Source organism: Channa argus, unplaced genomic scaffold, assembly GCF_033026475.1.
Source record: "Channa argus isolate prfri unplaced genomic scaffold, Channa argus male v1.0 Contig009, whole genome shotgun sequence".
In the NCBI taxonomy this organism is placed as follows: domain Eukaryota; kingdom Metazoa; phylum Chordata; class Actinopteri; order Anabantiformes; family Channidae; genus Channa; species Channa argus.
Window position 1 is genome coordinate 598129 of NW_027125228.1, and position 20925 is coordinate 619053.

At 41.7% G+C, this 20925-nt stretch overlaps 19 pseudogenes; all 19 read left to right on the forward strand.

Moving 5' to 3' along the window:
• Positions 1 to 601: 601 nt before the first annotated feature.
• On the forward strand, positions 602 to 720 carry LOC137111006 (5S ribosomal RNA; annotated as a pseudogene).
• An 857-nt stretch (positions 721 to 1577) lies between these two features.
• LOC137111360 (5S ribosomal RNA) lies at positions 1578 to 1696 on the forward strand (annotated as a pseudogene).
• Positions 1697 to 2564: 868 nt separating this feature from the next.
• Positions 2565 to 2683, forward strand: LOC137111361 (5S ribosomal RNA; annotated as a pseudogene).
• Positions 2684 to 3551: 868 nt separating this feature from the next.
• Positions 3552 to 3670, forward strand: LOC137110107 (5S ribosomal RNA; annotated as a pseudogene).
• An 857-nt stretch (positions 3671 to 4527) lies between these two features.
• Positions 4528 to 4646, forward strand: LOC137111007 (5S ribosomal RNA; annotated as a pseudogene).
• Positions 4647 to 5503: 857 nt separating this feature from the next.
• Positions 5504 to 5622, forward strand: LOC137110060 (5S ribosomal RNA; annotated as a pseudogene).
• An 867-nt stretch (positions 5623 to 6489) lies between these two features.
• Positions 6490 to 6608, forward strand: LOC137110877 (5S ribosomal RNA; annotated as a pseudogene).
• An 857-nt stretch (positions 6609 to 7465) lies between these two features.
• Positions 7466 to 7584, forward strand: LOC137111009 (5S ribosomal RNA; annotated as a pseudogene).
• An 857-nt stretch (positions 7585 to 8441) lies between these two features.
• LOC137110942 (5S ribosomal RNA) lies at positions 8442 to 8560 on the forward strand (annotated as a pseudogene).
• An 857-nt stretch (positions 8561 to 9417) lies between these two features.
• LOC137111010 (5S ribosomal RNA) lies at positions 9418 to 9536 on the forward strand (annotated as a pseudogene).
• A 1820-nt stretch (positions 9537 to 11356) lies between these two features.
• LOC137111362 (5S ribosomal RNA) lies at positions 11357 to 11475 on the forward strand (annotated as a pseudogene).
• An 857-nt stretch (positions 11476 to 12332) lies between these two features.
• On the forward strand, positions 12333 to 12451 carry LOC137110108 (5S ribosomal RNA; annotated as a pseudogene).
• An 868-nt stretch (positions 12452 to 13319) lies between these two features.
• Positions 13320 to 13438, forward strand: LOC137111260 (5S ribosomal RNA; annotated as a pseudogene).
• An 857-nt stretch (positions 13439 to 14295) lies between these two features.
• Positions 14296 to 14414, forward strand: LOC137111011 (5S ribosomal RNA; annotated as a pseudogene).
• An 857-nt stretch (positions 14415 to 15271) lies between these two features.
• LOC137110061 (5S ribosomal RNA) lies at positions 15272 to 15390 on the forward strand (annotated as a pseudogene).
• An 857-nt stretch (positions 15391 to 16247) lies between these two features.
• LOC137111012 (5S ribosomal RNA) lies at positions 16248 to 16366 on the forward strand (annotated as a pseudogene).
• A 1834-nt stretch (positions 16367 to 18200) lies between these two features.
• On the forward strand, positions 18201 to 18319 carry LOC137111297 (5S ribosomal RNA; annotated as a pseudogene).
• Positions 18320 to 19186: 867 nt separating this feature from the next.
• Positions 19187 to 19305, forward strand: LOC137110879 (5S ribosomal RNA; annotated as a pseudogene).
• Positions 19306 to 20162: 857 nt separating this feature from the next.
• LOC137111013 (5S ribosomal RNA) lies at positions 20163 to 20281 on the forward strand (annotated as a pseudogene).
• Positions 20282 to 20925: the final 644 nt, after the last annotated feature.

Sequence of the window (20925 nt, forward strand, 5' to 3'; positions counted from 1 at the left end):
CTACACTTCCTGGAGTTTTAAAAGTACGGTTCCCAACAGCTAGCGAGGCTCTTTCTGGCATCAGCACCTGTTTGCTGTTCTTGGTTTCCAAACCTTATTTAGCATTTTTGAATTGTTAGGTTTTGTGCCGTGGTTTTGTTTATAAATTGTATATTTTGTAAATAGTATTAAATCTGTAGGGGTGAACTGCCATTTTCTTTGGACTGTTTTCACATTAGGGAGTTAGGGTTAGCGACTGTCTTTTGGTTTGTTTATTTCTATCAGGCTAGCTAGCACTTTCTGTGGGAAATGGCTTATTTTGTTTATTATGTTGGCCTTGGTTCGCCCTGAGTTGTAGTGTCATGTTTTGTTTGACACTTTCTTTCGTTTAAAATAAATATCATTCTGTTGGAACATCTCGATCCTGGATTTTGGTTTGGGGATCGGAGAGGGAACATGCTAATTTATCTTTGTATGTGGCACCCTGACCCCCTAGACAGGGGCGTAACAGACCAGTACAGTTATAGTACTTTGTACTTTGCCACATTTATCTTCTTCTTAGCAAGTGTCATGCATTCTGCTTCTCCAGCGTTTTTAAGAGCTGTTGATGATGTCAAATGCAGCTTACGGCCACACCGCTCTCTAAGCGCCCGATCTCGTCCGATCTCGGCAGCCAAATAGAGCCGGGCCTGGTTAGTACTTGGTAGGAAGACCGCCTGGGAATACCAGGTGCTGTAAGCTTTTTTGCTTGGGTTTACGGGCAGCACAAGCTGGTGTTACTGCCTATTTATTCATAGAAATTGTTCTATATTTTCATCAAATTTTGTTCTTTCATTGCTGTTTTGCTACTTTATTGGTTTGTCAACCATCGTGCTTCATTACTAATAGACCATGTTACGGTCCTGGCCATATGTGTTGTTTTTATTTTCTTGTTCTTATAGGTGCCCTGCCTGATTGGCCGGATTGGGGGGCAGTACCGGAAGCTGAGTGGTCCATCCTACACTTCCTGGAGTTTTAAAAGTACGGTTCCCAACAGCTAGCGAGGCTCTTTCTGGCATCAGCACCTGTTTGCTGTTCTTGGTTTCCAAACCTTATTTAGTATTTCTGAATTGTTAGGTTTTGTGCCGTGGTTTTGTTTATAAATTGTATATTTTGTAAATAGTATTAAATCTGTAGGGGTGAACTACCATTTTCTTTGGACTGTTTTCACATTAGGGAGTTAGGGTTAGCGACTGTCTTTTGGTTTGTTTATTTCTATCAGGCTAGCTAGCACTTTCTGTGGGAAATGGTTTATTTTGTTTATTATGTTGGCCTTGGTTCGCCCTGAGTTGTAGTGTCATGTTTTGTTTGACACTTTCTTTCGTTTAAAATAGATATCATTCTGTTGGAACATCTCGATCCTGGATTTTGGTTTGGGGATCGGAGAGGGAACATGCTAATTTATCTTTGTATGTTGCACCCTGACCCCCTAGACAGAGGCGTAACAGACCAGTACAGTTATAGTACTTTGTACTTTGCCACATTTATCTTCTTCTTAGCAAGTGTCATGCATTCTGCTTCTCCAGCGTTTTTAAGAGCTGTTGATGATATCAAATGCAGCTTACGGCCACACCGCTCTCTAAACGCCCGATCTCGTCCGATCTCGGCAGCCAAATAGAGCCGGGCCTGGTTAGTACTTGGTAGGAAGACCGCCTGGGAATACCAGGTGCTGTAAGCTTTTTTGCTTGGGTTTACGGGCAGCACAAGCTGGTGTTACTGCCTATTTATTCGTAGAAATTGTTCTATATTTTCATCAAATTTTGTTCTTTCATTGCTGTTTTGCTACTTTATTGGTTTGCCGACCATCGTGCTTCATTACTAGTAGACCATGTTACGGTCCTGGCCATATGTGTTGTTTTTATTTTCTTGTTCTTATAGGTGCCCTGCCTGATTGGCCGGATTGGGGGGCAGTACAGGAAGCTGATTGGTCCATCCTACACTTCCTGGAGTTTTAAAAGTACGGTTCCCAACAGCTAGCGAGGCTCTTTCTGGCATCAGCACCTGTTTGCTGTTCTTGGTTTCCAAACCTTATTTAGCATTTTTGAATTGTTAGGTTTTGTGCCGTGGTTTTGTTTATAAATTGTATATTTTGTAAATAGTATTAAATCTGTAGGGGTGGACTGCCATTTTTCTTTTGATTGTTTTCTCTTGTTTTCACATTAGGGAGTTAGGGTTAGCGACTGTCTTTTGGTTTGTTTCTTTCTATCAGGCTAGCTAGCACTTTCTGTGGGAAATTGCTTATTTTGTTTATTATGTTGGCCTTGGTTCGCCCTGAGTTGTAGTGTCATGTTTTGTTTGACACTTTCTTTCGTTTAAAATAAATATCATTCTGTTGGAACATCTCGATCCTGGATTTTGGTTTGGGGATCGGAGAGGGAACATGCTAATTTATCTTTGTATGTTGCACCCTGACCCCCTAGACAGGGGCGTAACAGACCAGTACAGTTATAGTACTTTGTACTTTGCCACATTTATCTTCTTCTTAGCAAGTGTCATGCATTCTGCTTCTCCAGCGTTTTTAAGAGCTGTTGATGATATCAAATGCAGCTTACGGCCACACCGCTCTCTAAACGCCCGATCTCGTCCGATCTCGGCAGCCAAATAGAGCCGGGCCTGGTTAGTACTTGGTAGGAAGACCGCCTGGGAATACCAGGTGCTGTAAGCTTTTTTGCTTGGGTTTACGGGCAGCACAAGCTGGTGTTACTGCCTATTTATTCATAGAAATTGTTCTATATTTTCATCAAATTTTGTTCTTTAATTGCTGTTTTGCTACTTTATTGGTTTGCCGACCATCGTGCTTCATTACTAGTAGACCATGTTACGGTCCTGGCCATATGTGTTGTTTTTATTTTCTTGTTCTTATAGGTGCCCTGCCTGATTGGCCGGATTGGGGGGCAGTACAGGAAGCTGATTGGTCCATCCTACACTTCCTGGAGTTTTAAAAGTACGGTTCCCAACAGCTAGCGAGGCTCTTTCTGGCATCAGCACCTGTTTGCTGTTCTTGGTTTCCAAACCTTATTTAGCATTTTTGAATTGTTAGGTTTTGTGCCGTGGTTTTGTTTATAAATTGTATATTTTGTAAATAGTATTAAATCTGTAGGGGTGGACTGCCATTTTTCTTTTGATTGTTTTCTCTTGTTTTCACATTAGGGAGTTAGGGTTAGCGACTGTCTTTTGGTTTGTTTCTTTCTATCAGGCTAGCTAGCACTTTCTGTGGGAAATGGCTTATTTTGTTTATTATGTTGGCCTTGGTTCGCCCTGAGTTGTAGTGTCATGTTTTGTTTGACACTTTCTTTCGTTTAAAATAAATATCATTCTGTTGGAACATCTCAATCCTGGATTTTGGTTTGGGGATCGGAGAGGGAACATGCAAATTTATCTTTGTATGTTTCACCCTGATCCCCTAGACAGGGGCGTAACAGACCAGTACAGTTATAGTACTTTGTACTTTGCCACATTTATCTTATTCTTAGCAAGAGTCATGCATTCTGCTTCTCTAGCGTTTTTAAGAGCTGTTGATGATGTCAAATGCAGCTTACGGCCACACCGCTCTCTAAGTGCCCGATCTCGTCCGATCTCGGCAGCCAAATAGAGCCGGGCCTGGTTAGTACTTGGTAGGAAGACCGCCTGGGAATACCAGGTGCTGTAAGCTTTTTTGCTTGGGTTTACGGGCAGCACAAGCTGGTGTTACTGCCTATTTATTCGTAGAAATTGTTCTATATTTTCATCAAATTTTGTTCTTTCATTGCTGTTTTGCTACTTTATTGGTTTGCCAACCATCGTGCTTCATTACTAGTAGACCATGTTACGGTCCTGGCCATATGTGTTGTTTTTATTTTCTTGTTCTTATAGGTGCCCTGCCTGATTGGCCGGATTGGGGGGCAGTACAGGAAGTTGATTGGTCCATCCTACACTTCCTGGAGTTTTAAAAGTACGGTTCCCAACAGCTAGCGAGGCTCTGTCTGGCATCAGCACCTGTTTGCTGTTCTTGGTTTCCAAACCTTATTTAGCATTTTTGAATTGTTAGGTTTTGTGCCGTGGTTTTGTTTATAAATTGTATATTTTGTAAATAGTATTAAATCTGTAGGGGTGAACTGCCATTTTCTTTGGACTGTTTTCACATTAGGGAGTTAGGGTTAGCGACTGTCTTTTGGTTTGTTTATTTCTATCAGGCTAGCTAGCACTCTCTGTGGGAAATGGCTTATTTTGTTTATTATGTTGGCCTTGGTTCGCCCTGAGTTGTAGTGTCATGTTTTGTTTGACACTTTCTTTCGTTTAAAATAAATATCATTCTGTTGGAACATCTCGATCCTGGATTTTGGTTTGGGGATCGGAGAGGGAACATGCTAATTTATCTTTGTATGTGGCACCCTGACCCCCTAGACAGGGGCGTAACAGACCAGTACAGTTATAGTACTTTGTACTTTGCCACATTTATCTTCTTCTTAGCAAGTGTCATGCATTCTGCTTCTCCAGCGTTTTTAAGAGCTGTTGATGATGTCAAATGCAGCTTACGGCCACACCGCTCTCTAAGCGCCCGATCTCGTCCGATCTCGGCAGCCAAATAGAGCCGGGCCTGGTTAGTACTTGGTAGGAAGACCGCCTGGGAATACCAGGTGCTGTAAGCTTTTTTGCTTGGGTTTACGGGCAGCACAAGCTGGTGTTACTGCCTATTTATTCGTAGAAATTGTTCTATATTTTCATCAAATTTTGTTCTTTCATTGCTGTTTTGCTACTTTATTGGTTTGCCAACCATCGTGCTTCATTACTAGTAGACCATGTTACGGTCCTGGCCATATGTGTTGTTTTTATTTTCTTGTTCTTATAGGTGCCCTGCCTGATTGGCCGGATTGGGGGGCAGTACCGGAAGCTGAGTGGTCCATCCTACACTTCCTGGAGTTTTAAAAGTACGGTTCCCAACAGCTAGCGAGGCTCTTTCTGGCATCAGCACCTGTTTGCTGTTCTTGGTTTCCAAACCTTATTTAGTATTTCTGAATTGTTAGGTTTTGTGCCGTGGTTTTGTTTATAAATTGTATATTTTGTAAATAGTATTAAATCTGTAGGGGTGAACTACCATTTTCTTTGGACTGTTTTCACATTAGGGAGTTAGGGTTAGCGACTGTCTTTTGGTTTGTTTATTTCTATCAGGCTAGCTAGCACTTTCTGTGGGAAATGGCTTATTTTGTTTATTATGTTGGCCTTGGTTCGCCCTGAGTTGTAGTGTCATGTTTTGTTTGACACTTTCTTTCGTTTAAAATAAATATCATTCTGTTGGAACATCTCGATCCTGGATTTTGGTTTGGGGATCGGAGAGGGAACATGCTAATTTATCTTTGTATGTTGCACCCTGACCCCCTAGACAGGGGCGTAACAGACCAGTACAGTTATAGTACTTTGTACTTTGCCACATTTATCTTCTTCTTAGCAAGTGTCATGCATTCTGCTTCTCCAGCGTTTTTAAGAGCTGTTGATGATGTCAAATGCAGCTTATGGCCACACCGCTCTCTAAGCGCCCGATCTCGTCAGATCTCGGCAGCCAAATAGAGCCGGGCCTGGTTAGTACTTGGTAGGAAGACCGCCTGGGAATACCAGGTGCTGTAAGCTTTTTTGCTTGGGTTTACGGCCAGCACAAGCTGGTGTTACTGCCTATTTATTCATAGAAATTGTTCTATATTTTCATCAAATTTTGTTCTTTCATTTCTGTTTTGCTACTTTATTGGTTTGTCAACCATCTTGCTTCATTACTAGTAGACCATGTTACGGTCCTGGCCATATGTGTTGTTTTTATTTTGTTGTTCTTATAGGTGCCCTGCCTGATTGGCCGGATTTGGGGGAAGTACAGGAAGCTGATTGGTCCATCCTACACTTCCTGGAGTTTTAAAAGTACGGTTCCCAACAGCTAGCGAGGCACTTTCTGGCAGCAGCACCTGTTTGCTGTTCTTGGTTTCCAAACCTTATTTAGCATTTTTGAATTGTTAGGTTTTGTGCCGTGGTTTTGTTTATAAATTGTGTATTTTGTAAATAGTATTAAATCTGTAGGGGTGAACAGCCATTTTCTTTTGATTGTTTTCTCTTGTTTTCACATTAGGGAGTTAGGGTTAGCGACTGTCTTTTGGTTTGTTTATTTCTATCAGGCTAGCTAGCACTTTCTGTGGGAAATGGCTTATTTTGTTTATTATGTTGGCCTTGGTTCGCCCTGAGTTGTAGTGTCATGTTTTGTTTGACACTTTCTTTCGTTTAAAATAAATCTCATTCTGTTGGAACATCTCGATCCTGGATTTTGGTTTGGGGATCGGAGAGGGAACATGCTAATTTATCTTTGTATGTTGCACCCTGACCCCCTAGACAGAGGCGTAACAGACCAGTACAGTTATAGTACTTTGTACTTTGCCACATTTATCTTCTTCTTAGCAAGGGTCATGCATTCTGCTTCTCCAGCGTTTTTGAGAGCTGTTGATGATGTCAAATGCAGCTTACGGCCACACTGCTCTCTAAGCGCCCGATCCCGTCCGATCTCGGCAGCCAAATAGGGCCGGGCCTTGTTAGTACTTGGTAGGAAGACCGCCTGGGAATACCACGTGCTGTAAGCTTCTTTGCTTGGGTTTACGGGCAGCACAAGCTGGTGTTACTGCCTATTTATTCATAGAAATTGTTCTATATTTTCATCAAATTTTGTTCTTTCATTGCTGTTTTGCTACTTGATTGGTTTGTCAACCATCGTGCTTCATTACTAATAGACCATGTTACGGTCCTGGCCATATGTGTTGTTTTTATTTTCTTGTTCTTATAGGTGCCCTGCCTGATTGGCCGGATTGGGGGGCAGTACAGGAAGCTGATTGGTCCATCCTACACTTCCTGGAGTTTTAAAAGTACGGTTCCCAACAGCTAGCGAGGCTCTTTCTGGCATCAGCACCTGTTTGCTGTTCTTGGTTTCCAAACCTTATTTAGCATTTTTGAATTGTTAGGTTTTGTGCCGTGGTTTTGTTTATAAATTGTATATTTTGTAAATAGTATTAAATCTGTAGGGGTGAACTGCCATTTTCTTTGGACTGTTTTCACATTAGGGAGTTAGGGTTAGCGACTGTCTTTTGGTTTGTTTATTTCTATCAGGCTAGCTAGCACTTTCTGTGGGAAATGGCTTATTTTGTTTATTATGTTGGCCTTGGTTCGCCCTGAGTTGTAGTGTCATGTTTTGTTTGACACTTTCTTTCGTTTAAAATAAATATCATTCTGTTGGAACATCTCGATCCTGGATTTTGGTTTGGGGATCGGAGAGGGAACATGCTAATTTATCTTTGTATGTGGCACCCTGACCCCCTAGACAGGGGCGTAACAGACCAGTACAGTTATAGTACTTTGTACTTTGCCACATTTATCTTCTTCTTAGCAAGTGTCATGCATTCTGCTTCTCCAGCGTTTTTAAGAGCTGTTGATGATGTCAAATGCAGCTTACGGCCACACCGCTCTCTAAGCGCCCGATCTCGTCCGATCTCGGCAGCCAAATAGAGCCGGGCCTGGTTAGTACTTGGTAGGAAGACCGCCTGGGAATACCAGGTGCTGTAAGCTTTTTTGCTTGGGTTTACGGGCAGCACAAGCTGGTGTTACTGCCTATTTATTCATAGAAATTGTTCTATATTTTCATCAAATTTTGTTCTTTCATTGCTGTTTTGCTACTTTATTGGTTTGTCAACCATCGTGCTTCATTACTAATAGACCATGTTACGGTCCTGGCCATATGTGTTGTTTTTATTTTCTTGTTCTTATAGGTGCCCTGCCTGATTGGCCGGATTGGGGGGCAGTACCGGAAGCTGAGTGGTCCATCCTACACTTCCTGGAGTTTTAAAAGTACGGTTCCCAACAGCTAGCGAGGCTCTTTCTGGCATCAGCACCTGTTTGCTGTTCTTGGTTTCCAAACCTTATTTAGTATTTCTGAATTGTTAGGTTTTGTGCCGTGGTTTTGTTTATAAATTGTATATTTTGTAAATAGTATTAAATCTGTAGGGGTGAACTACCATTTTCTTTGGACTGTTTTCACATTAGGGAGTTAGGGTTAGCGACTGTCTTTTGGTTTGTTTATTTCTATCAGGCTAGCTAGCACTTTCTGTGGGAAATGGTTTATTTTGTTTATTATGTTGGCCTTGGTTCGCCCTGAGTTGTAGTGTCATGTTTTGTTTGACACTTTCTTTCGTTTAAAATAGATATCATTCTGTTGGAACATCTCGATCCTGGATTTTGGTTTGGGGATCGGAGAGGGAACATGCTAATTTATCTTTGTATGTTGCACCCTGACCCCCTAGACAGAGGCGTAACAGACCAGTACAGTTATAGTACTTTGTACTTTGCCACATTTATCTTCTTCTTAGCAAGGGTCATGCATTCTGCTTCTCCAGCGTTTTTGAGAGCTGTTGATGATGTCAAATGCAGCTTACGGCCACACAGCTCTCTAAGCGCCCGATCCCGTCCGATCTCGGCAGCCAAATAGGGCCGGGCCTTGTTAGTACTTGGTAGGAAGACCGCCTGGGAATACCACGTGCTGTAAGCTTCTTTGCTTGGGTTTACGGGCAGCACAAGCTGGTGTTACTGCCTATTTATTCATAGAAATTGTTCTATATTTTCATCAAATTTTGTTCTTTCATTGCTGTTTTGCTACTTGATTGGTTTGTCAACCATCGTGCTTCATTACTAATAGACCATGTTACGGTCCTGGCCATATGTGTTGTTTTTATTTTCTTGTTCTTATAGGTGCCCTGCCTGATTGGCCGGATATGGGGGCAGTACAGGAAGCTGATTGGTCCATCCTACACTTCCTGGAGTTTTAAAAGTACGGTTCCCAACAGCTAGCGAGGCTCTTTCTGGCATCAGCACCTGTTTGCTGTTCTTGGTTTCCAAACCTTATTTAGTATTTCTGAATTGTTAGGTTTTGTGCCGTGGTTTTGTTTATAAATTGTATATTTTGTAAATAGTATTAAATCTGTAGGGGTGAACTACCATTTTCTTTGGACTGTTTTCACATTAGGGAGTTAGGGTTAGCGACTGTCTTTTGGTTTGTTTATTTCTATCAGGCTAGCTAGCACTTTCTGTGGGAAATGGCTTATTTTGTTTATTATGTTGGCCTTGGTTCGCCCTGAGTTGTAGTGTCATGTTTTGTTTGACACTTTCTTTCGTTTAAAATAAATATCATTCTGTTGGAACATCTCGATCCTGGATTTTGGTTTGGGGATCGGAGAGGGAACATGCTAATTTATCTTTGTATGTTGCACCCTGACCCCCTAGACAGGGGCGTAACAGACCAGTACAGTTATAGTACTTTGTACGTTGCCACATTTATCTTCTTCTTAGCAAGTGTCATGCATTCTGCTTCTCCAGCGTTTTTAAGAGCTGTTGATGATATCAAATGCAGCTTACGGCCACACCGCTCTCTAAGCGCCCGATCTCGTCCGATCTCGGCAGCCAAATAGAGCCGGGCCTGGTTAGTACTTGGTAGGAAGACCGCCTGGGAATACCAGGTGCTGTAAGCTTTTTTGCTTGGGTTTACGGGCAGCACAAGCTGGTGTTACTGCCTATTTATTCATAGAAATTGTTCTATATTTTCATCAAATTTTGTTCTGCTACTTTATTGGTTTGCCAACCATCGTGCTTCATTACTAGTAGACCATGTTACGGTCCTGGCCATATGTGTTGTTTTTATTTTCTTGTTCTTATAGGTGCCCTGCCTGATTGGCTGGATTGGGGGGCAGTACAGGAAGCTGATTGGTCCATCCTACACTTCCTGGAGTTTTAAAAGTATGGTTCCCAACAGCTAGCGAGGCTCTTTCTGGCATCAGCACCTGTTTGCTGTTCTTGGTTTCCAAACCTTATTTAGCATTTTTGAATTGTTAGGTTTTGTGCCGTGGTTTTGTTTATAAATTGTATATTTTGTAAATAGTATTAAATCTGTAGGGGTGGACTGCCATTTTTCTTTTGATTGTTTTCTCTTGTTTTCACATTAGGGAGTTAGGGTTAGCGACTGTCTTTTGGTTTGTTTCTTTCTATCAGGCTAGCTAGCACTTTCTGTGGGAAATGGCTTATTTTGTTTATTATGTTGGCCTTGGTTCGCCCTGAGTTGTAGTGTCATGTTTTGTTTGACACTTTCTTTCGTTTAAAATAAATATCATTCTGTTGGAACATCTCAATCCTGGATTTTGGTTTGGGGATCGGAGAGGGAACATGCAAATTTATCTTTGTATGTTTCACCCTGACCCCCTTGACAGGGGCGTAACAGACCAGTACAGTTATAGTACTTTGTACTTTGCCACATTTATCTTCTTCTTAGCAAGTGTCATGCATTCTGCTTCTCTAGCGTTTTTAAGAGCTATTGATGATGTCAAATGCATGTTACGGCCACACCGCTCTCTAAGCGTCCGATCTCGGCAGCCAAATAGGGCCGGGCCTGGTTAGTACTTGGTAGGAAGACCGCCTGGGAATGCCAGGTGCTGTAAGCTTTTTTGCTTGGGTTTACGGGCAGCTCAAGCTGGTGTTACTGCCTATTTATTCATAGAAATTGTTCTATATTTTCATCAAATTTTGTTCTTTCATTGCTGTTTTGCTACTTTATTGGTTTGTCAACCATCGTGCTTCATTACTAGTAGACCATGTTACGGTCCTGGCCATATGTGTTGTTTTTATTTTCTTGTTCTTATAGGTGCCCTGCCTGATTGGCCGGATTTGGGGGAAGTACAGGAAGCTGATTGGTCCATCCTACACTTCCTGGAGTTTTAAAAGTACGGTTCCCAACAGCTAGCGAGGCTCTTTCTGGCAGCAGCACCTGTTTGCTGTTCTTGGTTTCCAAATCTTATTTAGCATTTTTGAATTGTTAGGTTTTGTGCCGTGGTTTTGTTTATAAATTGTATATTTTGTAAATAGTATTAAATCTGTAGGGGTGAACTGCCATTTTCTTTGGACTGTTTTCACATTAGGGAGTTAGGGTTAGCGACTGTCTTTTGGTTTGTTTCTTTCTATCAGGCTAGCTAGCACTTTCTGTGGGAAATTGCTTATTTTGTTTATTATGTTGGCCTTGGTTCGCCCTGAGTTGTAGTGTCATGTTTTGTTTGACACTTTCTTTCGTTTAAAATAAATATCATTCTGTTGGAACATCTCGATCCTGGATTTTGGTTTGGGGATCGGAGAGGGAACATGCTAATTTATCTTTGTATGTTGCACCCTGACCCCCTAGACAGGGGCGTAACAGACCAGTACAGTTATAGTACTTTGTACTTTGCCACATTTATCTTCTTCTTAGCAAGTGTCATGCATTCTGCTTCTCCAGCGTTTTTAAGAGCTGTTGATGATATCAAATGCAGCTTACGGCCACACCGCTCTCTAAACGCCCGATCTCGTCCGATCTCGGCAGCCAAATAGAGCCGGGCCTGGTTAGTACTTGGTAGGAAGACCGCCTGGGAATACCAGGTGCTGTAAGCTTTTTTGCTTGGGTTTACGGGCAGCACAAGCTGGTGTTACTGCCTATTTATTCATAGAAATTGTTCTATATTTTCATCAAATTTTGTTCTTTAATTGCTGTTTTGCTACTTTATTGGTTTGCCGACCATCGTGCTTCATTACTAGTAGACCATGTTACGGTCCTGGCCATATGTGTTGTTTTTATTTTCTTGTTCTTATAGGTGCCCTGCCTGATTGGCCCGATTGGGGGGCAGTACAGGAAGCTGATTGGTCCATCCTACACTTCCTGGAGTTTTAAAAGTACGGTTCCCAATAGCTAGCGAGGCTCTTTCTGGCATCAGCACCTGTTTGCTGTTCTTGGTTTCCAACCCTTATTTAGCATTTTTGAATTGTTAGGTTTTGTGCCGTGGTTTTGTTTATAAATTGTATATTTTGTAAATAGTATTAAATCTGTAGGGGTGAACTGCCATTTTCTTTGGACTGTTTTCACATTAGGGAGTTAGGGTTAGCGACTGTCTTTTGGTTTGTTTCTTTCTATCAGGCTAGCTAGCACTTTCTGTGGGAAATGGCTTATTTTGTTTATTATGTTGGCCTTGGTTCGCCCTGAGTTGTAGTGTCATGTTTTGTTTGACACTTTCTTTCGTTTAAAATAAATATCATTCTGTTGGAACATCTCAATCCTGGATTTTGGTTTGGGGATCGGAGAGGGAACATGCAAATTTATCTTTGTATGTTTCACCCTGATCCCCTAGACAGGGGCGTAACAGACCAGTACAGTTATAGTACTTTGTACTTTGCCACATTTATCTTCTTCTTAGCAAGTGTCATGCATTCTGCTTCTCTAGCGTTTTTAAGAGCTGTTGATGATGTCAAATGCAGCTTACGGCCACACCGCTCTCTAAGTGCCCGATCTCGTCCGATCTCGGCAGCCAAATAGAGCCGGGCCTGGTTAGTACTTGGTAGGAAGACCGCCTGGGAATACCAGGTGCTGTAAGCTTTTTTGCTTGGGTTTACAGGCAGCACAAGCTGGTGTTACTGCCTATTTATTCATAGAAATTGTTCTATATTTTCATCAAATTTTGTTCTTTAATTGCTGTTTTGCTACTTTATTGGTTTGCCGACCATCGTGCTTCATTACTAGTAGACCATGTTACGGTCCTGGCCATATGTGTTGTTTTTATTTTCTTGTTCTTATAGGTGCCCTGCCTGATTGGCCCGATTGGGGGGCAGTACAGGAAGCTGATTGGTCCATCCTACACTTCCTGGAGTTTTAAAAGTACGGTTCCCAACAGCTAGCGAGGCTCTTTCTGGCATCAGCACCTGTTTGCTGTTCTTGGTTTCCAAACCCTATTTAGCATTTTTGAATTGTTAGGTTTTGTGCCGTGGTTTTGTTTATAAATTGTATATTTTGTAAATAGTATTAAATCTGTAGGGGTGGACTGCCATTTTTCTTTTGATTGTTTTCTCTTGTTTTCACATTAGGGAGTTAGGGTTAGCGACTGTCTTTTGGTTTGTTTCTTTCTATCAGGCTAGCTAGCACTTTCTGTGGGAAATGGCTTATTTTGTTTATTATGTTGGCCTTGGTTCGCCCTGAGTTGTAGTGTCATGTTTTGTTTGACACTTTCTTTCGTTTAAAATAAATATCATTCTGTTGGAACATCTCAATCCTGGATTTTGGTTTGGGGATCGGAGAGGGAACATGCAAATTTATCTTTGTATGTTTCACCCTGATCCCCTAGACAGGGGCGTAACAGACCAGTACAGTTATAGTACTTTGTACTTTGCCACATTTATCTTCTTCTTAGCAAGTGTCATGCATTCTGCTTCTCTAGCGTTTTTAAGAGCTGTTGATGATGTCAAATGCAGCTTACGGCCACACCGCTCTCTAAGTGCCCGATCTCGTCCGATCTCGGCAGCTAAATAGAGCCGGGCCTGGTTAGTACTTGGTAGGAAGACCGCCTGGGAATACCAGGTGCTGTAAGCTTTTTTGCTTGGGTTTACGGGCAGCACAAGCTGGTGTTACTGCCTATTTATTCGTAGAAATTGTTCTATATTTTCATCAAATTTTGTTCTTTCATTGCTGTTTTGCTACTTTATTGGTTTGCCAACCATCATGCTTCATTACTAGTAGACCATGTTACGGTCCTGGCCATATGTGTTGTTTTTATTTTCTTGTTCTTATAGGTGCCCTGCCTGATTGGCCGGATTGGGGGGCAGTACAGGAAGCTGATTGGTCCATCCTACACTTCCTGGAGTTTTAAAAGTACGGTTCCCAACAGCTAGCGAGGCTCTTTCTGGCATCAGCACCTGTTTGCTGTTCTTGGTTTCCAAACCTTATTTAGCATTTTTGAATTGTTAGGTTTTGTGCCGTGGTTTTGTTTATAAATTGTATATTTTGTAAATAGTATTAAATCTGTAGGGGTGAACTGCCATTTTCTTTGGACTGTTTTCACATTAGGGAGTTAGGGTTAGCGACTGTCTTTTGGTTTGTTTATTTCTATCAGGCTAGCTAGCACTCTCTGTGGGAAATGGCTTATTTTGTTTATTATGTTGGCCTTGGTTCGCCCTGAGTTGTAGTGTCATGTTTTGTTTGACACTTTCTTTCGTTTAAAATAAATATCATTCTGTTGGAACATCTCGATCCTGGATTTTGGTTTGGGGATCGGAGAGGGAACATGCTAATTTATCTTTGTATGTGGCACCCTGACCCCCTAGACAGGGGCTTAACAGACCAGTACAGTTATAGTACTTTGTACTTTGCCACATTTATCTTCTTCTTAGCAAGTGTCATGCATTCTGCTTCTCCAGCGTTTTTAAGAGCTGTTGATGATGTCAAATGCAGCTTACGGCCACACCGCTCTCTAAGCGCCCGATCTCGTCCGATCTCGGCAGCCAAATAGAGCCGGGCCTGGTTAGTACTTGGTAGGAAGACCGCCTGGGAATACCAGGTGCTGTAAGCTTTTTTGCTTGGGTTTACGGGCAGCACAAGCTGGTGTTACTGCCTATTTATTCATAGAAATTGTTCTATATTTTCATCAAATTTTGTTCTTTCATTGCTGTTTTGCTACTTTATTGGTTTGTCAACCATCGTGCTTCATTACTAATAGACCATGTTACGGTCCTGGCCATATGTGTTGTTTTTATTTTCTTGTTCTTATAGGTGCCCTGCCTGATTGGCCGGATTGGGGGGCAGTACCGGAAGCTGAGTGGTCCATCCTACACTTCCTGGAGTTTTAAAAGTACGGTTCCCAACAGCTAGCGAGGCTCTTTCTGGCATCAGCACCTGTTTGCTGTTCTTGGTTTCCAAACCTTATTTAGTATTTCTGAATTGTTAGGTTTTGTGCCGTGGTTTTGTTTATAAATTGTATATTTTGTAAATAGTATTAAATCTGTAGGGGTGAACTACCATTTTCTTTGGACTGTTTTCACATTAGGGAGTTAGGGTTAGCGACTGTCTTTTGGTTTGTTTATTTCTATCAGGCTAGCTAGCACTTTCTGTGGGAAATGGCTTATTTTGTTTATTATGTTGGCCTTGGTTCGCCCTGAGTTGTCGTGTCATGTTTTGTTTGACACTTTCTTTCGTTTAAAATAAATATCATTCTGTTGGAACATCTCGATCCTGGATTTTGGTTTGGGGATCGGAGAGGGAACATGCTAATTTATCTTTGTATGTTGCACCCTGACCCCCTAGACAGGGGCGTAACAGACCAGTACAGTTATAGTACTTTGTACTTTGCCACATTTATCTTCTTCTTAGCAAGTGTCATGCATTCTGCTTCTCCAGCGTTTTTAAGAGCTGTTGATGATGTCAAATGCAGCTTATGGCCACACCGCTCTCTAAGCGCCCGATCTCGTCAGATCTCGGCAGCCAAATAGAGCCGGGCCTGGTTAGTACTTGGTAGGAAGACCGCCTGGGAATACCAGGTGCTGTAAGCTTTTTTGCTTGGGTTTACGGCCAGCACAAGCTGGTGTTACTGCCTATTTATTCATAGAAATTGTTCTATATTTTCATCAAATTTTGTTCTTTCATTTCTGTTTTGCTACTTTATTGGTTTGTCAACCATCTTGCTTCATTACTAGTAGACCATGTTACGGTCCTGGCCATATGTGTTGTTTTTATTTTGTTGTTCTTATAGGTGCCCTGCCTGATTGGCCGGATTTGGGGGAAGTACAGGAAGCTGATTGGTCCATCCTACACTTCCTGGAGTTTTAAAAGTACGGTTCCCAACAGCTAGCGAGGCTCTTTCTGGCAGCAGCACCTGTTTGCTGTTCTTGCTTTCCAAACCTTATTTAGCATTTTTGAATTGTTAGGTTTTGTGCCGTGGTTTTGTTTATAAATTGTATATTTTGTAAATAGTATTAAATCTGTAGGGGTGAACTGCCATTTTCTTTGGACTGTTTTCACATTAGGGAGTTAGGGTTAGCGACTGTCTTTTGGTTTGTTTATTTCTATCAGGCTAGCTAGCACTTTCTGTGGGAAATGGCTTATTTTGTTTATTATGTTGGCCTTGGTTCGCCCTGAGTTGTAGTGTCATGTTTTGTTTGACACTTTCTTTCGTTTAAAATAAATATCATTCTGTTGGAACATCTCGATCCTGGATTTTGGTTTGGGGATCGGAGAGGGAACATGCTAATTTATCTTTGTATGTTGCACCCTGACCCCCTAGACAGGGGCGTAACAGACCAGTACAGTTATAGTACTTTGTACGTTGCCACATTTATCTTCTTCTTAGCAAGTGTCATGCATTCTGCTTCTCCAGCGTTTTTAAGAGCTGTTGATGATATCAAATGCAGCTTACGGCCACACCGCTCTCTAAGCGCCCGATCTCGTCCGATCTCGGCAGCCAAATAGAGCCGGGCCTGGTTAGTACTTGGTAGGAAGACCGCCTGGGAATACCAGGTGCTGTAAGCTTTTTTGCTTGGGTTTACGGGCAGCACAAGCTGGTGTTACTGCCTATTTATTCATAGAAATTGTTCTATATTTTCATCAAATTTTGTTCTTTCATTGCTGTTTTGCTACTTTATTGGTTTGCCAACCATCGTGCTTCATTACTAGTAGACCATGTTACGGTCCTGGCCACATGTGTTGTTTTTATTTTCTTGTTCTTATAGGTGCCCTGCCTGATTGGCTGGATTGGGGGGCAGTACAGGAAGCTGATTGGTCCATCCTACACTTCCTGGAGTTTTAAAAGTATGGTTCCCAACAGCTAGCGAGGCTCTTTCTGGCATCAGCACCTGTTTGCTGTTCTTGGTTTCCAAACCTTATTTAGCATTTTTGAATTGTTAGGTTTTGTGCCGTGGTTTTGTTTATAAATTGTATATTTTGTAAATAGTATTAAATCTGTAGGGGTGGACTGCCATTTTTCTTTTGATTGTTTTCTCTTGTTTTCACATTAGGGAGTTAGGGTTAGCGACTGTCTTTTGGTTTGTTTCTTTCTATCAGGCTAGCTAGCACTTTCTGTGGGAAATGGCTTATTTTGTTTATTATGTTGGCCTTGGTTCGCCCTGAGTTGTAGTGTCATGTTTTGTTTGACACTTTCTTTCGTTTAAAATAAATATCATTCTGTTGGAACATCTCAATCCTGGATTTTGGTTTGGGGATCGGAGAGGGAACATGCAAATTTATCTTTGTATGTTTCACCCTGACCCCCTAGACAGGGGCGTAACAGACCAGTACAGTTATAGTACTTTGTACTTTGCCACATTTATCTTCTTCTTAGCAAGTGTCATGCATTCTGCTTCTCTAGCGTTTTTAAGAGCTGTTGATGATGTCAAATGCATGTTACGGCCACACCGCTCTCTAAGCGTCCGATCTCGGCTGCCAAATAGGGCCGGGCCTGGTTAGTACTTGGTAGGAAGACCGCCTGGGAATACCAGGTGCTGTAAGCTTTTTTGCTTGGGTTTACGGGCAGCTCAAGCTGGTGTTACTGCCTATTTATTCATAGAAATTGTTCTATATTTTCATCAAATTTTGTTCTTTCATTGCTGTTTTGCTACTTTATTGGTTTGTCAACCATCGTGCTTCATTACTAGTAGACCATGTTACGGTCCTGGCCATATGTGTTGTTTTTATTTTCTTGTTCTTATAGGTGCCCTGCCTGATTGGCCGGATTTGGGGGAAGTACAGGAAGCTGATTGGTCCATCCTACACTTCCTGGAGTTTTAAAAGTACGGTTCCCAACAGCTAGCGAGGCTCTTTCTAGCATCAGCACCTGTTTGCTGTTCTTGGTTTCCAAACCTTATTTAGCATTTTTGAATTGTTAGGTTTTGTGCCGTGGTTTTGTTTATAAATTGTATATTTTGTAAATAGTATTAAATCTGTAGGGGTGAACTGCCATTTTCTTTGGACTGTTTTCACATTAGGGAGTTAGGGTTAGCAACTGTCTTTTGGTTTGTTTATTTCTATCAGGCTAGCTAGCACTTTCTGTGGGAAATGGCTTATTTTGTTTATTATGTTGGCCTTGGTTCGCCCTGAGTTGTAGTGTCATGTTTTATTTGACACTTTCTTTCGTTTAAAATAAATATCATTCTGTTGGAACATCTCGATCCTGGATTTTGGTTTGGGGATCGGAGAGGGAACATGCTAATTTATCTTTGTATGTTGCACCCTGAGCCCCTAGACAGGGGCGTAACAGACCAGTACAGTTATAGTCCTTTGTACTTTGCCACATTTATCTTCTTCTTAGCAAGTGTCATGCATTCTGCTTCTCCAGCGTTTTTAAGAGCTGTTGATGATGTCAAATGCAGCTTACGGCCACACCGCTCTCTAAGCGCCCGATCTCGTCAGATCTCGGCAGCCAAATAGAGCCGGGCCTGGTTAGTACTTGGTAGGAAGACCGCCTGGGAATACCAGGTGCTGTAAGCTTTTTTGCTTGGGTTTACGGCCAGCACAAGCTGGTGTTACTGCCTATTTATTCATAGAAATTGTTCTATATTTTCATCAAATTTTGTTCTTTCATTTCTGTTTTGCTACTTTATTGGTTTGTCAACCATCTTGCTTCATTACTAGTAGACCATGTTACGGTCCTGGCCATATGTGTTGTTTTTATTTTGTTGTTCTTATAGGTGCCCTGCCTGATTGGCCGGATTTGGGGGAAGTACAGGAAGCTGATTGGTCCATCCTACACTTCCTGGAGTTTTAAAAGTACGGTTCCCAACAGCTAGCGAGGCTCTTTCTGGCAGCAGCACCTGTTTGCTGTTCTTGCTTTCCAAACCTTATTTAGCATTTTTGAATTGTTAGGTTTTGTGCCGTGGTTTTGTTTATAAATTGTATATTTTGTAAATAGTATTAAATCTGTAGGGGTGGACTGCCATTTTCTTTTGATTGTTTTCTCTTGTTTTCACATTAGGGAGTTAGGGTTAGCGACTGTCTTTTGGTTTGTTTATTTCTATCAGGCTAGCTAGTACTTTCTGTGGGAAATGGCTTATTTTGTTTATTATGTTGGCCTTGGTTCGCCCTGAGTTGTAGTGTCATGTTTTGTTTGACACTTTCTTTCGTTTAAAATAAATATCATTCTGTTGGAACATCTCGATCCTGGATTTTGGTTTGGGGATCGGAGAGGGAACATGCTAATTTATCTTTGTATGTTGCACCCTGACCCCCTAGACAGAGGCTTAACAGACCAGTACAGTTATAGTACTTTGTACTTTGCCACATTTATCTTCTTCTTAGCAAGGGTCATGCATTCTGCTTCTCCAGCGTTTTTGAGAGCTGTTGATGATGTCAAATGCAGCTTACGGCCACACTGCTCTCTAAGCGCCCGATCCCGTCCGATCTCGGCAGCCAAATAGGGCCGGGCCTTGTTAGTACTTGGTAGGAAGACCGCCTGGGAATACCACGTGCTGTAAGCTTCTTTGCTTGGGTTTACGGGCAGCACAAGCTGGTGTTACTGCCTATTTATTCATAGAAATTGTTCTATATTTTCATCAAATTTTGTTCTTTCATTGCTGTTTTGCTACTTGATTGGTTTGTCAACCATCGTGCTTCATTACTAATAGACCATGTTACGGTCCTGGCCATATGTGTTGTTTTTATTTTCTTGTTCTTATAGGTGCCCTGCCTGATTGGCCGGATTGGGGGGCAGTACAGGAAGCTGATTGGTCCATCCTACACTTCCTGGAGTTTTAAAAGTACGGTTCCCAACAGCTAGCGAGGCTCTTTCTGGCATCAGCACCTGTTTGCTGTTCTTGGTTTCCAAACCTTATTTAGCATTTTTGAATTGTTAGGTTTTGTGCCGTGGTTTTGTTTATAAATTGTATATTTTGTAAATAGTATTAAATCTGTAGGGGTGAACTGCCATTTTCTTTGGACTGTTTTCACATTAGGGAGTTAGGGTTAGCGACTGTCTTTTGGTTTGTTTATTTCTATCAGGCTAGCTAGCACTTTCTGTGGGAAATGTCTTATTTTGTTTATTATGTTGGCCTTGGTTCGCCCTGAGTTGTAGTGTCATGTTTTGTTTGACACTTTCTTTCGTTTAAAATAAATATCATTCTGTTGGAACATCTCGATCCTGGATTTTGGTTTGGGGATCGGAGAGGGAACATGCTAATTTATCTTTGTATGTGGCACCCTGACCCCCTAGACAGGGGCGTAACAGACCAGTACAGTTATAGTACTTTGTACTTTGCCACATTTATCTTCTTCTTAGCAAGTGTCATGCATTCTGCTTCTCCAGCGTTTTTAAGAGCTGTTGATGATGTCAAATGCAGCTTACGGCCACACCGCTCTCTAAGCGCCCGATCTCGTCCGATCTCGGCAGCCAAATAGAGCCGGGCCTGGTTAGTACTTGGTAGGAAGACCGCCTGGGAATACCAGGTGCTGTAAGCTTTTTTGCTTGGGTTTACGGGCAGCACAAGCTGGTGTTACTGCCTATTTATTCATAGAAATTGTTCTATATTTTCATCAAATTTTGTTCTTTCATTGCTGTTTTGCTACTTTATTGGTTTGTCAACGATCGTGCTTCATTACTAATAGACCATGTTACGGTCCTGGCCATATGTGTTGTTTTTATTTTCTTGTTCTTATAGGTGCCCTGCCTGATTGGCCGGATTGGGGGGCAGTACCGGAAGCTGAGTGGTCCATCCTACACTTCCTGGAGTTTTAAAAGTACGGTTCCCAACAGCTAGCGAAGCTCTTTCTGGCATCAGCACCTGTTTGCTGTTCTTGGTTTCCAAACCTTATTTAGTATTTCTGAATTGTTAGGTTTTGTGCCGTGGTTTTTTTTATAAATTGTATATTTTGTAAATAGTATTAAATCTGTAGGGGTGAACTACCATTTTCTTTGGACTGTTTTCACATTAGGGAGTTAGGGTTAGCGACTGTCTTTTGGTTTGTTTCTTTCTATCAGGCTAGCTAGCACTTTCTGTGGGAAATGGCTTATTTTGTTTATTATGTTGGCCTTGGTTCGCCCTGAGTTGTAGTGTCATGTTTTGTTTGACACTTTCTTTCGTTTAAAATAAATATCATTCTGT